We start from the raw sequence: 13,200 nt of genomic DNA, 5'->3' as shown, positions 1-13,200 counted from the left end.
TAAAAATGTTACATTTGAAATTTAATTTAAGAATTTTTTTTTAATTTTTGTGAACAGTTCTGGTTTTCAAAAAATTTAATTGCCTGTGAATAGTTTTGGATTTTTTTTCCATAAAATTTAATTGTCTGTGAATAGCTATGGATTTTTGAAATTTTTCTTCTAAAAATTTAATATTTGAATTTTTTTTTCAAAAAATTTAATTTTTCCATTTTTATTCAAAAATTATACAAAAATCCATAGTTATTCTCAAAAAATTAATTTTTTTGAAAAAAAAATTCAAAAGTATAAAGCCATTCACAAGAAATGAAGTATTTGGAAAAAATTTCTAAAATTAAATTTCAATTATTAATTATTATTTCAATCGATAGCTATTTACAGGCAATTTAATTTTTTTGGAATTTTCTTTCAATAATCCATAATCCAGAGCTGTTCACAAAAAATAAAAAAATCCAATATTAAATTTTTTGGAAAAAAAAAAATCAATATTAAATTATTTATTAAGAATAAAATAAATGGGGGGGGGGCTACAGTCCCTCCAGCCCTCCCCCTGTGGACGCATCAGTTTATAAACAATGTTGACATAAATGTAGGATAACTTTTCTCCAGGTGTTATCCTGAGGGCAGAGAGTAAAACATATACAGGGATTTGTAAAGTTGCCCTTGAAATGGTAAAATAAAATTTGTTGAGGGTGTTTGTTGTACTTAAAGAAGCCCTTGTAGACACCCTTTCAATAAAATCACGATTTTAATTAAACTATATTCTTACTAAATCATCTCATTTACCATTCTACATAATATTTCTCCTATTGGAAATAGATTAAGTAGATTGTTTCATTTAGGACTTAATCCCCCTTATACGAGTACCTTCCTTACCTTGAACAATCTTCATACTTTATAAATGAATTCCTACAAATGTCGTTTATGTAGGATAAAGATAAAAAAAAAAGAAGTCTTTCCTTGTCAAATCCTACATTGAATAAAAAATAATTAGTTCTTTTACATGACATATTTAAAATAACATTCAAGGGAAATTATTCCATTAACTTCTTCATCACGGCCAAATCGAATCAATTCTAAAAACTTACAATGCGGCTTAGTTACCCTTTACTAAGTACTTAAGGAATATATAATTAACATTGAATCATCTAAGAGCAATGTTTATTGTGTGTTTAAAGTATAACTTTGTGCAAACATAACTAATTTTCATGGAGAGTTTGCAAATTGTATCTAGGGGAGACTGCGGACTTTTGCAACACTCCCTTTTTCTCAACCATTAAATAAGCTATAGGCAAAAAATTAACATCATAATTGTATAATAGAGGGGCGTCCGCAGGGGTGGGCTGGAGGGGCTGTGTCCCCCCAAACTAAGGAGTTTTGGCTTTTTAATTGTTTGATTTTTTCCCAAAGGATTAAATTTGTTGTAAATCAATATGAATTTTTAATTTTTCTTCCAAAAAATCTAATATTTGAAAAACTTAACTTCTTTTGAATAGCTTTGGATTTTTGACATGAAAAAATTTACTTTAGAGTTTTTTTTCTATATAATTAATTTTTCAAATGTAATTTTGATTTTTTTTACAAAAAATTTAATTTTGAAATTTTATGCCAATAATTTGTATTTCTAGTGAATAGTTTTTGATTTTTGACTTTTTTTTCAAAAAAGTTTGTAATTTGATTTTTTTAAAGTCCTGAGAAGTGAACTTCCTTTTCTACTACATTCAATAATTTTCTAAACCTGATTCACATTCGTCTGTGCTCATAATAGACGGAGAGTAAACTTGTAGATTTTTTGCAGAGTTATTATCATAATTTCTTGTTGGACTCAGAGTAGAATTGACGATCAACATCGGAGACATTCCTGCCTATGTATTTTCTTATTTCCTTCTCCCCCTTCTCTCTTGTCACAGCTGATTTGGGTAATCTAATGAAACGTCATGACAGCTAAACTACTTTCGTCCAAAACAATCCTCAAATTGTAAGGGTTCCGTGGTTTCTTTTTTTAATGCCCAAAATACAAAGAATTAGTAGTACCCGGCATTGTCCAGAGTTATTACACGTCGATGAACATACAAATTTTGATTTAATAATAAAGAATATAACTGCTAACACATTAATGTCTTTTATTCTAGGTTTTTAATAAGTATACTCACATGTAACTACTCACTCAACCTCAAGAAAAAAAATGACATTAATAGCTTGAGAAAAAAATATATATATTTGACGAGCTAGGGGTAGCTTGTTGCTAACCCTTATCTACATAAAGTCACATTTAAAAAAAATAATATATAAAGTACACCCCGTTTTTTAATACCATATTGGTATATGATATACATCAGCGAGCATTGTATATAAAGCGCATCCTGTAACTGTTTTTCATATAAATATAAAATTTTCTATATTAATAAGATTTTGCTGTCAGTTGATATATTTTTCTCAATATTCAATTTTTTTTTCAAAAATCTATATCTGTACATAAAAAATTTTAAATTTTTTTTCAAATATTAAATTTTTAAGAAAATTTTTTGACCCTTATTTTCACATAATTTTTTTCATCCATACCAAAAAAATTCAACTATAAAGCAAGAATTGCTTTAATTTTTTTGAGGGGGAGGGGCCCTAGAGCTCTGCCAGCCCAGCTCCTGCGTACGCCCTTACTTGCAGTATGATTATTGGGGTGCCTGTAGGAGATGGGCTGGAGCCAACTCAAACCAATGAAAATGGTATTTTATAATGTCATCAAATTTCTGAGCTAACCCCCAAATCAAAATCCTGTGGACTCTTCCGTGAGCATTTGAATCCCCCTAAACAACATTTCTGTTATATATTTTTAATCGAAAAGTACCAACCCTATACAAAAATATCGATATTGTAACAATACTAATTTGAATATATTCAAACATTAGCATTTAAATGTAAGAATTTTGTACTAAAATTTGTCAAGTCTACGCCAAACCAACTTGGAGTAATTTGGCGAAAAACAAAAGTTGTTACAAGTAAATTATATGTATTTCTAATCATATATAATACATAATTCAATGTATTACCATCAAATAAATCCCTACTGCTCTTGACTTGGTCATCTGGTGAAGGATCCTGAGACTTTTTAGAGTTTATGTATCGTTTTTTTTTTCATCTTCCAAAAGAAACTCAACTTTGAATTATTTTACTAATAATTTGACTTCATATCATTTGAATTACGAAAGTCATTACTGATATAATGGTAATGTACACACCATTAAGGTGGTTGAAATGCAGAGTAAAAAAGCTATTTTTTTTTCTCCTATTACAATAATCAACCATAATATTTTTTATTTCCTATTGGATAATTATCACATTGTTACTTTTATTGTATCCCACAACTTTTCCTACAAAAAGGCCCAAAATTATTTGTTACTATTTGACCAAAAGAGCATTTTCACAGACGTCCTAAATTACATCATAATTGAAGGAGAGGTCATTTTGGGGATTAAAGTTGATATTTTTATTAAATAAAATTGGAAAATTTCCTATAAAACTTGATGAAAATTCATTTAATGGCAGGCTTAGACCCATTGACCCTTTTGCATTCGTTCGTTCATTTTCTGAAAAATTTCCGTTCGTAGTTCACTTTTTCCCCCGTTCATTCATTCATTTTCAAATAGGAAAGAACATAAAAGTAACTACTTAATATTATAACCAGGGAGGCAAATTTTGTTTCGCACTTTTTTTTAAGAAGAACAAAAGTTATAACTGTATAGTTGAAATTATACAAAGAAAAACAGAGGACGAGGAGAATGTAGGAGCGAGACATATAGTACTACTGCATTAAGACTCTTATTAATATCAGCTGCATTTTATATGATTTTGGGATGAGAAAATAAATTACTTCTATAAATAGGAGAACAGTCTACATTTAAAATATTGTTACTGCAGGGAAAACATTACTGTTATATTTAACTTCATATATATGTATTTATTTTACTACCCATTTTCAAATCAATTTAGACCAAAACAGGCGAGAATGATTACTTCAGAGGAATAAGGTTAATAGAAATAAACGGTTAGACTATCATGTAATCGGACTTGCTTTTCAATCTGATGTATTGTACAGACTGCTGGACGAGACAGGCAGATTTGGACAAAACACGTTACCACTCATAGTCAATGACGTTACTATTGCTAGAATTTTAAATTTTAAATATAGTATCAAATGTTGGGGAGGAAAAACAGATTTTGACAAAACACGCAACCACTCATGTACCATTACGTCAATATTAAAAGCGTGGTGGAAGTCAAACATCAGTCTATGGTATAACCTTGTATTTCTATTAACCTTGACCTCGACGACCTAATAAATAATGAACAAAAAAGAAGAAAGAACACACGTAACAACCATTTTTCCTTTTTTATACTTTTAAACGTAGTTTAAAAAAAAAAAAAATTGAAAAAAAATCCAAAAAAATAGTTTTAAATATACAATTTGATATTTAACTTTTTGTTGCAAAAATCCCCTTCTATTCACAAGAAGTTAATTTTTTTTCAAAAAGTTAAATTGTTTGGAAAAAGAAATTCAAAATTCCACAGCTATTTACAAAAATTAAATTTTTGGAGAAAAATTTCCATAACCCACAGCTATTCACAGAAAATAAAATTTCTGGGAAAAAAATTTCAAATATTTCATATTAGCTTTTCTCAAAAATTAAATTTCTAATATAAAATTTTTTGGAAAAAAAAATCAAATATTCAATTGAAAGGAGAAAAAATTCTCCAATACATACTTATTCACAAGAACTAAATGTTTGGAAATAATTTGAAAATTAAATTAAACTTCAAATTATTAATTTTTTTGAATTTTTTTTTCAAAAATTAAATTTTCTAGTAAAAGGCGAGAAGTCCTTAATTTTTTGTGGGGCTATCTTCATAACTTAGAAAAGATTTTAATAGTTAAATACCAGTGATAAATAATAATAATTAAAATCAAAATTGCAAATTAAACATTATTTAACCCATGCCGATCCCGATTCCCGAAAAAACTCCAGATTCTCCGATTCCAATTAATTTTCTAATCACTAGTTTGTATTATATAAAAAATATATAGCAAAGTTTGTCGGTGTGTTTTTTTGATTGTTTGATTATCTGACCAAAACTCATTTTAAAAAGTAAATAAAAACTGCTGTTATATTAAAATGAATTAAATATCACAGACGTTTAGATCAACTCATATTTTTAGAGACCTATTAGAGTTGTAAAAAATATGAGTTATAAAAATGAAAATATAAAAATTCCCCCAATATAAACATGAAAAATAGATCCTTAATACAGAAAGTATACAGAGAAAGTATTTCATTCAATATAAAGTAATGAATCGGTAGACTGGACAATCATATAGATACTCTTTTTTGTTTTTTATATTTCGTACTTTTTTTTCTAATTTATCGACTTCAATTCGGTTAGACTCAAGTCAACATAAGAATTTGTTCACAACTTAACATGATCTGATTCAACTAATCAACGTTCAGAATAAAACAAATACATCTACAAACTGACATCAAAAAACAATATCATTTTTTTAAGTGAGGTAACGCCGTGTATTATATAATTTAATCTTGAACTCTTTGTGTATGGAATGTACACGTATAATTTGAAAAAAACTCGACACAATTAATATTAAATGGGATTTGAAATTTATATGTGTTGAGGTTCAATTATATTAAACTATTTATTTATTGAAATTTATTTCTTCAAATTTCAATTATATATCTAATGTGTAAAGACCTTCGGGCAATGGATTAAAAATTAATGCTTCTCAAAAAAATAAATGACCTCTGATTGATACAATGTTCATAAATATATCTCAATTATTTTTTGATGTGCCATGATTATATGTTTTGTGATTCGTTTACTACTAAACATTCAATATATTATTGCTTCAGCCCATTATATCACTAAGAAATATGTTAATCCATACAAGTACAAACATATAATTTGTATCTGGTAATTAATTACCTTTGCTAACGAAATTGAATCGTGTTATGTTGTCGCCTCGGTTTGTTTGCAAGCAAGATTACTGGAAAAGTTACAAATCGATTTTGGTGAAACTTTATAGGAAGGTGATATATGTTAACAGTACTATCCAATTGTCAAGGTCAATCAAAACGTTAGTTTTTTTTATTTTTAAAGCAGGATTAAAGATAAAGTTACAAATCTACTTTTGTGAAGCACTGTAGAAAAAAAAAAATGATAACAGTAAACATATAAACTATTCACTGAAAGAAAGACAAAATGCGTGTATAATAATAATCACTGATATTTCATATTTTTTGAGGTTGACACGAATCCAAGGTCACAATTTATTTAAAAGATAATTCCTCCATAATATTATAATTTACATCCATATAGTTGTATAAAATATGACCTACCGTTATTTAAAAATTAAAGAAAACTAAAAATGACATGGTAACCCGGACACTTTGACGAATGCTATGAGATAAAGGAAATAAACTCAAACTCCACTCCCTGCTATCTAGCAAGATCATAGGCAGGAATTACTTCGATGTCGATCATCTATTCTCCTATGAGTCTAAGAAGGACTTAATCTTTTTACTCCCCCACAAATCCTCGTTGTTACTCTCCGTTATTTATGAGCACACCCACTAGTGATTACTTTATGTCTAAACCTTAGATGTCCCTTTAAAAAAAAAAAATCAAAAGATAATGATAAAAGTTTTAGAAAATAAATAAAAATAAAGTCTGACTCGTATTTAAGTCATTTATTATTCAACTGAAGTATTGCTTGTCTCACGTCGTTACCTTGATTATACATCACAACCTTCCTTAAAAAAAGGTCAGTCGGTAGTTTGGTCATTCTTTCCAACTGTGGAATTTTATCAAACATAAATTATGATTGCTTGAGGCCATAGTTATTAAATGATTTCATATCATATTGTAGGGATAACTTTATGGTAAGGGGCTATCTTGCTCTTGATCTATCAGATCAATTTTAATGAAAGACAAACTTGACAAGACGTAGTAATGACTAAATCTTTTCTTGGATGGATTTTTCATCTAATTTAATGACGAAAGAGGCAAACTTTGTGTTGCACTCCAGCAGCCCTAGGAATTTTTATTTTCTAATAGATTTTTGTTCGTCTGGAAGACAAAATTTAATTAGAAAATAGCAGTTGAAAATTTGTATTTAAAGATTATTTTCTATTTTTTCGACCAAGTTATTCAGCGGAGTAAAAATTTTAATTTTGAAATTTATTATAAAAAACGATATGAATTTTTTTATATTGAATGTATACAATTGTCGAGACTTCTATTATAAATTCAATTACCTATGTACACTATACAGACACACATAAATAGGTACTTACTACTTTTATCTATAAACAAGGGCATCCCCATAATAATATTATTTTTTACTTCTTCCTCTTAATAAGACTTATTGTTGTGCTGTGTATACTTGGGTTAAGGTCTATTTAATGACAGTTTATGAGTATCGGAAATAAGGCGTTGGTTGTTCGTTCTACCCCTACGTAGATATGGACTGTTTTTATACCTCATTTTTTATTGCTTTTACCTTGAATTTACGGAAATGTTCTCTCTCTTCCCATCATCGTCGTGGTTCTTATAAATATAATAATATATCTACATGTGTACATTGTACAGTCTTACATAATTTCGTTTAAGTAGGGTGGGGCAAGAAAAAAAATAAAGAAGAGAACTACAAAAGGAATCTAATTGAAAAATATATTTGTCAAAATGATTAATAATATAATATTATTTCGATGAAAGTTCATGTAACAGTGTACCATCATAGGATTTGATTTTTTTCTCCTCCTTCCTAAATACCAGGTGTCAGATCCAATCATCAGGGGCGTCCGCAAGGAGAGGGCTGGAGGGGTTAAAGCACCTCCCCCATTAAGGAATTTTTTATTTTTACTAGAAAATTTAGTCAAATTTTTCGATTTTTTTTACAAAACAATTAAATGTCTGTAAATAGCTATAGATTTTTGAAATTTCTGAATATTTGAAATTTAGTTTTTTATTTCTTGTGAATAGCTTTAGATTTATAAATTTTTTTCCTAAAAAATTAATTTTGTGAGAATAACTATGGATTTTTGAAATTTTTTCCCAAAAATTTGATTAATAAAATTTTTTTCCCAAAAATTGAATAAATGAAATTGTTTTCCACAAAATTTAATTTTTCAGAAGCATTTTATTTTTCAAATTTTTTTCCAAAAAATTGTGATTTTTGCTTTTTTCTTAATTCCAAAAAACTAAGCCTCTCCTAAAATATAATCCAAAGAAGTTTAAAATGGAATTTTTTTTTCCAAAATATTTAATTTTTTGAAAATAACTAAGGATTCTTTGTATTTTTTTGCAAAAAATTAAATTTTTTGTGAACGGTTATGGATTTTGAATTTTTTTTTTTCCAAAAAACTAAATTTTTTTGACTATAATTATGGATATTTGAAATTTTTTTGAGAATTGACAAAGATTTTAAAATTTTTTTGTAAATAGATAATGATTTTGGAATGTTTTTTTGTAATAGCGGGGGATTTTGAACTTCTTTTCTAAAAAAATAAAAAATAATTCGAGAAAATATAATTTTTGAGATTTCATTTAAAAAAAAACTCAAAAACCAATCTTCCTTCTAAAATATAATCTTGTAGATGCCCCTGTCACTGAAGCTAAAAATGCTTTGTGCTGGTAAGGGGGTACTTGGATGAAATAAATATTTTATAAGTGGTACATCACTAAAAAAGTTGAGGATCTCTGGTATAGACATTAAAGCACGTTTGAAATTGGTCAAGTAAACTTAAAAATGAGTTAACTTTTAAGTTTTCATAAATTAATAGTACTTTATACCTATAATTTATAACCATTTAGGAAAAAGCTTAACGAACACTCAATGTAAGTCTTAGATTATAAATAAGTTTTATTTACATAAATTGTAGCCGGAGTCGGGGGAAAAAATTAACCGAGTCCTGACTCCACCTAAAAAGGCTCTGACTACAACTCCACAGTCCTGCTTCCTCTCAACACCCACTTTGTTGGTTATTTGTGTTAGAGGGTGCCCCGAGTGAAGAGTTCGGGACTTTTATGCGATTGTCCCTCTCCATTTTCTTCGTGATCGTATTGGATTGAAGATGTATTCAAACAATGTACTGTTTGTTTACTTTTCATTCGTGGAGGAATTTTTAAAATGAACTCATACAACCTCTAGTTATCTCCATTTTATGATGGTGAAATACATAGGTATCTGAGTATCAGTACCATTAACTGACGAAAAATGAAATACATCCATAAATGCAAGCCATCATCACATTACCACAACCAATTTGAACTCAAAGAGCAATTGAATGTCAAGGGAAAAAACATACATATTTCAGCAAATATCAACCATTATCATACCCATGAAAATATAAGAGAAAAATATATTTTAAGGTCTCTTATTTCTAAAACAATTATTTACTTTATTATGATGTAGGCACATTCCATTTTTTTTCTTTGTTAAAAGTGAACAATAGGCTTGCTTATGTTTCAAGAAAAGATTTATCTGACATTTGGTGTGTTTTTTTGGGATGGAAAAATCTAACAAAATTTATATTTACCTTCATCATTCTGAAAGTCAACTATTTTTGAGGCAGCATGGCCAACCAAATATTATTAGAGCTCTTGCTCCTAAAACCACTACAGTTTAGGTTTTCTAATATTTTGAATGTCATTTGATACTCAACGCTAGGGTATAGATAGTTAAAGTATGTTGAGGTTTTGAAAAGTAGTTTATTGATATCTACAAGCTTCTGTTAAAACACTTTACAAAAAAAACCAAAAAAACTAATTACTATATAACTAGTGATCAAATACTGAGCAAATAAAACCCTAGTAACTGTGAAAAATAATTGTACAAAGCAAAGTTATAGACCAAGTGGTGAAATGAAGAGCATGTGATCAATATTTGTCAAATCATACAGGTTCTAACACATAAATACGACAAAGTTTTAGTAAATCAAGATGAATAACGAGAGCATTGTAGTCATTTAGTTAACGTTCATATATGAGAGTCTTAGCACCATTTGGTTACAATTTTGCAGTAAAAATATATAAAAAAACCTGTAAGCAACGAGAGGGACGACTATTGATAAATTAATTCGAGCAAGAAACGATACCAAGACTTTCATCAACTCCACCGTGTACTCCAATAGAGGGGCGTCCATAGGAGGGGAGCTGTAGCTCCCACAAATGAAAGAATATTTGGTTTATACTAGAATTTTTTTGTTTGGAAGGAAAACATTTATTTGAAATTAGGGTTTATTTTTTTTTAGCATTTATTTTATAACCCCCCAAAAAAAAAAAAAAATAAAATAGTAATTTGAATGTCCTAACAGTCCGATCATTTAGGATATTTTAAAGTGTCTTAACGAGTCGGGCGATGCCACCAGGAGTCTCCAAAAGTCCCGAAGCGACAAGAAGAGGATCCAATATTTATTGACGGCCTGAATAAGTCTATTGAGGCTAATACAACCAAGCCATTATGGAAGGTGTCCATTCACCGCTTATCGAGCATGACGATAATGGTGAATATTTACAATGAAATGAAACTAACTATGTTTCTCCAGGAATTAACTCTTTTAATTTAAAAGAAAAGTCTAGTGGCTATTTTTTTACTAATAGCTAAATAACGTTGTGTAAACATGTTAGTGCTTAGGCACTTGTGTCTCGTAAGATTACGTCAACTGTGGTGTTCCCCTTCTGTATGCTGGAGCTATTATTACCTATAAGACTTATAATGTAGGCTTGCCCGGCGTTGCATGGTCATTAAGAAATTAAAATTAATTAAGAACTCTTCTGCTTAATATAAAACAAAAAATAAAGTCTGTCAAATTTTAATAATTATTCTCGTTGCATGTTGGTCTGTATCTTTGTACACTTTTTTTTAAAAAGAAGATGGAGTAAGTTCGCCAGCGTTGTCCAGGACATTAAGAAATTAAGACTGTAAAATTGGATGAATTATTCTCATGTTGCTTTTATGTGTAAGAGCAAACTAATATATAGGCACTCTTCTGTTACAGAATGAGGAAATAGTTGCTTTATTCTGGGTCAAACGCCGAACTCACAGTCTCGCAGCCGCTTCCCTGAGCATCAAGGAAACCTTCTAATACCGCAAAATAAACCCCAGCTTTCAGGTTGTGCAGGTGAAATACTGGGTCTGAGGCAAGTTAAATTTATCCACCGCCCTTCCCTGAGCACCACAAAACCTACTTATATCCCAAAATAAACCCCAGCTCTCAGGTTGTACAGGTGTATACTAGGCCTCAAGGCAATTTAAACTCCACTGCTGCTTTTTTTATAAGCACCAAGAACACATTCTAATATGTTAGAATACACCCCAGTCCACAGTTTGTGGCCTGATGGTCCCTGAGGTCGGTGAAGTTCTTCCACCGCCACTTCCAAAGAACCGTCATAATATCCGAAATACATCATGAGATACAATCCCATCTCTTTTTCTTTGGTCACAAGAAAGTAAAAATCCAGTTGAGGAAAATCTTTGTTTGATCAACATTGAAAATGGGGTAAGTTTAAGGTCTTTAAATCTTCTTAAGAAATCTTAATTTATAAACCCATATTGTTATATAGAATGGTAACCTAATTAGAGAGGACAACAGCATGATTATGACTCCTCATTAATACTTAGATGTGTTAGTGGAGGAGTTACAGACTGAGAACATCAACGAAGGTATTGTATGCATAACACAAGACGAGATGACCAATCATATCTGTTGACCACAAATGATCAATATGTTCAAACTACCTGTACCAAAGAAGTCCTCCTTCGACCTATGTTTTCGATCCAAATTATTTGGCGAACAGAGTTCTGACACGTCCCTTTAAATCTCTTAATTGCCAAAGCTTAAAGATCATTAGAATAACAGTGTGGGTTTATAATTAGCTTAAAATGAAATTTGGAGACGTTGATCATTATTTTTATAGTAACAAACCAGTTATTTGTTAAAGTATTTATTATTAGTACCATATAGTTTTTATACATTCATTCCATCATTAAAAGGTATTTGAGAGTGTTTTGTGCCATCTTATATATATGCCTATCGCTATCAAGCAATTCTTATGTATATGTTTATATATATGTATAAAATTACTATTTATGTAGATATACCTAAGTATGAAGTCGAATGTTTGTCAAATATGTTTGCCTGTCAACACAAAAGAAAGCTAGCTTTCTTCAAATTGAGTGTGGTTTTCATTTGTAATCTTCGTAAAATTATCGTTTTATCATTAAATTATTCTTTTTTAATTTTTGGAGATGATTCAATATACTTGGCTTTTTTTCGCCTTGTTTTATTTTGATGTTTCAACTCAGTGTTTATCCTTATCAGAAATGATATGGATAAATGGAGTATAATATATTATTGTTGAATTATTATTATCTTGAACTCAATGTGCGCGTTGGCTCGCACCATGGTCATTCCTAGAGAAAGAAATATACTTTATGTATATGGAGTTCACACAAGACTCTAAGGTTAGATGGAGTAAATTTAATAGTTTAATGTTTACTTATACTCATACAGTGGAACTCCATCTATCCAATTAAACGAAAATGAAAAAAAAAAAAAAATACTAAGGATAGATTTCCCCATTTTCACCTCCTGGGTGTAGCAGTCCAAGTGCAACTTGTGAAACTGGGTTGGGGAGGAAATCTGTCCATAAAATAAGATCAAAAATTGTTCCACGATTTGAAAACGATAAAATTCCACGGTCATAAACCGAAGTCTTTACCGCAATAACGGTCTAAAATGGTCTAGAAAAAATCACTTAAGACCAAACCGGGAAAAATTGTTCTCCGACTTAAATTCAACACTAATTATATTGCATGTACATTGCTTTATCAATCATTCTCAGGTCCGAAGGAATTGGAAATGGATTTTTGCAAAATCAAAAAAAAAAAAAAAAATCCGAAATCAGAGAATAGAATCTGTTCCGGTCCTCATTCTATTTACCATCTTATGTATTATGTTAGTATGCCTCTCATTATAGTATGTAAGTGTTCAGTAAGTAAGAAGACGTTATTGTGGTCGTCAAAGAAATGAATTAGATAAAAAGAGATTATTATATTTAATACTTTTATAATGACGGTACAATGTATTGTAGAAAATGAGACTTCCACACATAATGAGATAATTGAACTACTCTTTT

Source organism: Lepeophtheirus salmonis, chromosome 5, assembly GCF_016086655.4.
Source record: "Lepeophtheirus salmonis chromosome 5, UVic_Lsal_1.4, whole genome shotgun sequence".
In the NCBI taxonomy this organism is placed as follows: Eukaryota; Metazoa; Arthropoda; class Copepoda; order Siphonostomatoida; family Caligidae; genus Lepeophtheirus; species Lepeophtheirus salmonis.
This window is presented reverse-complemented; position numbering follows the sequence as displayed.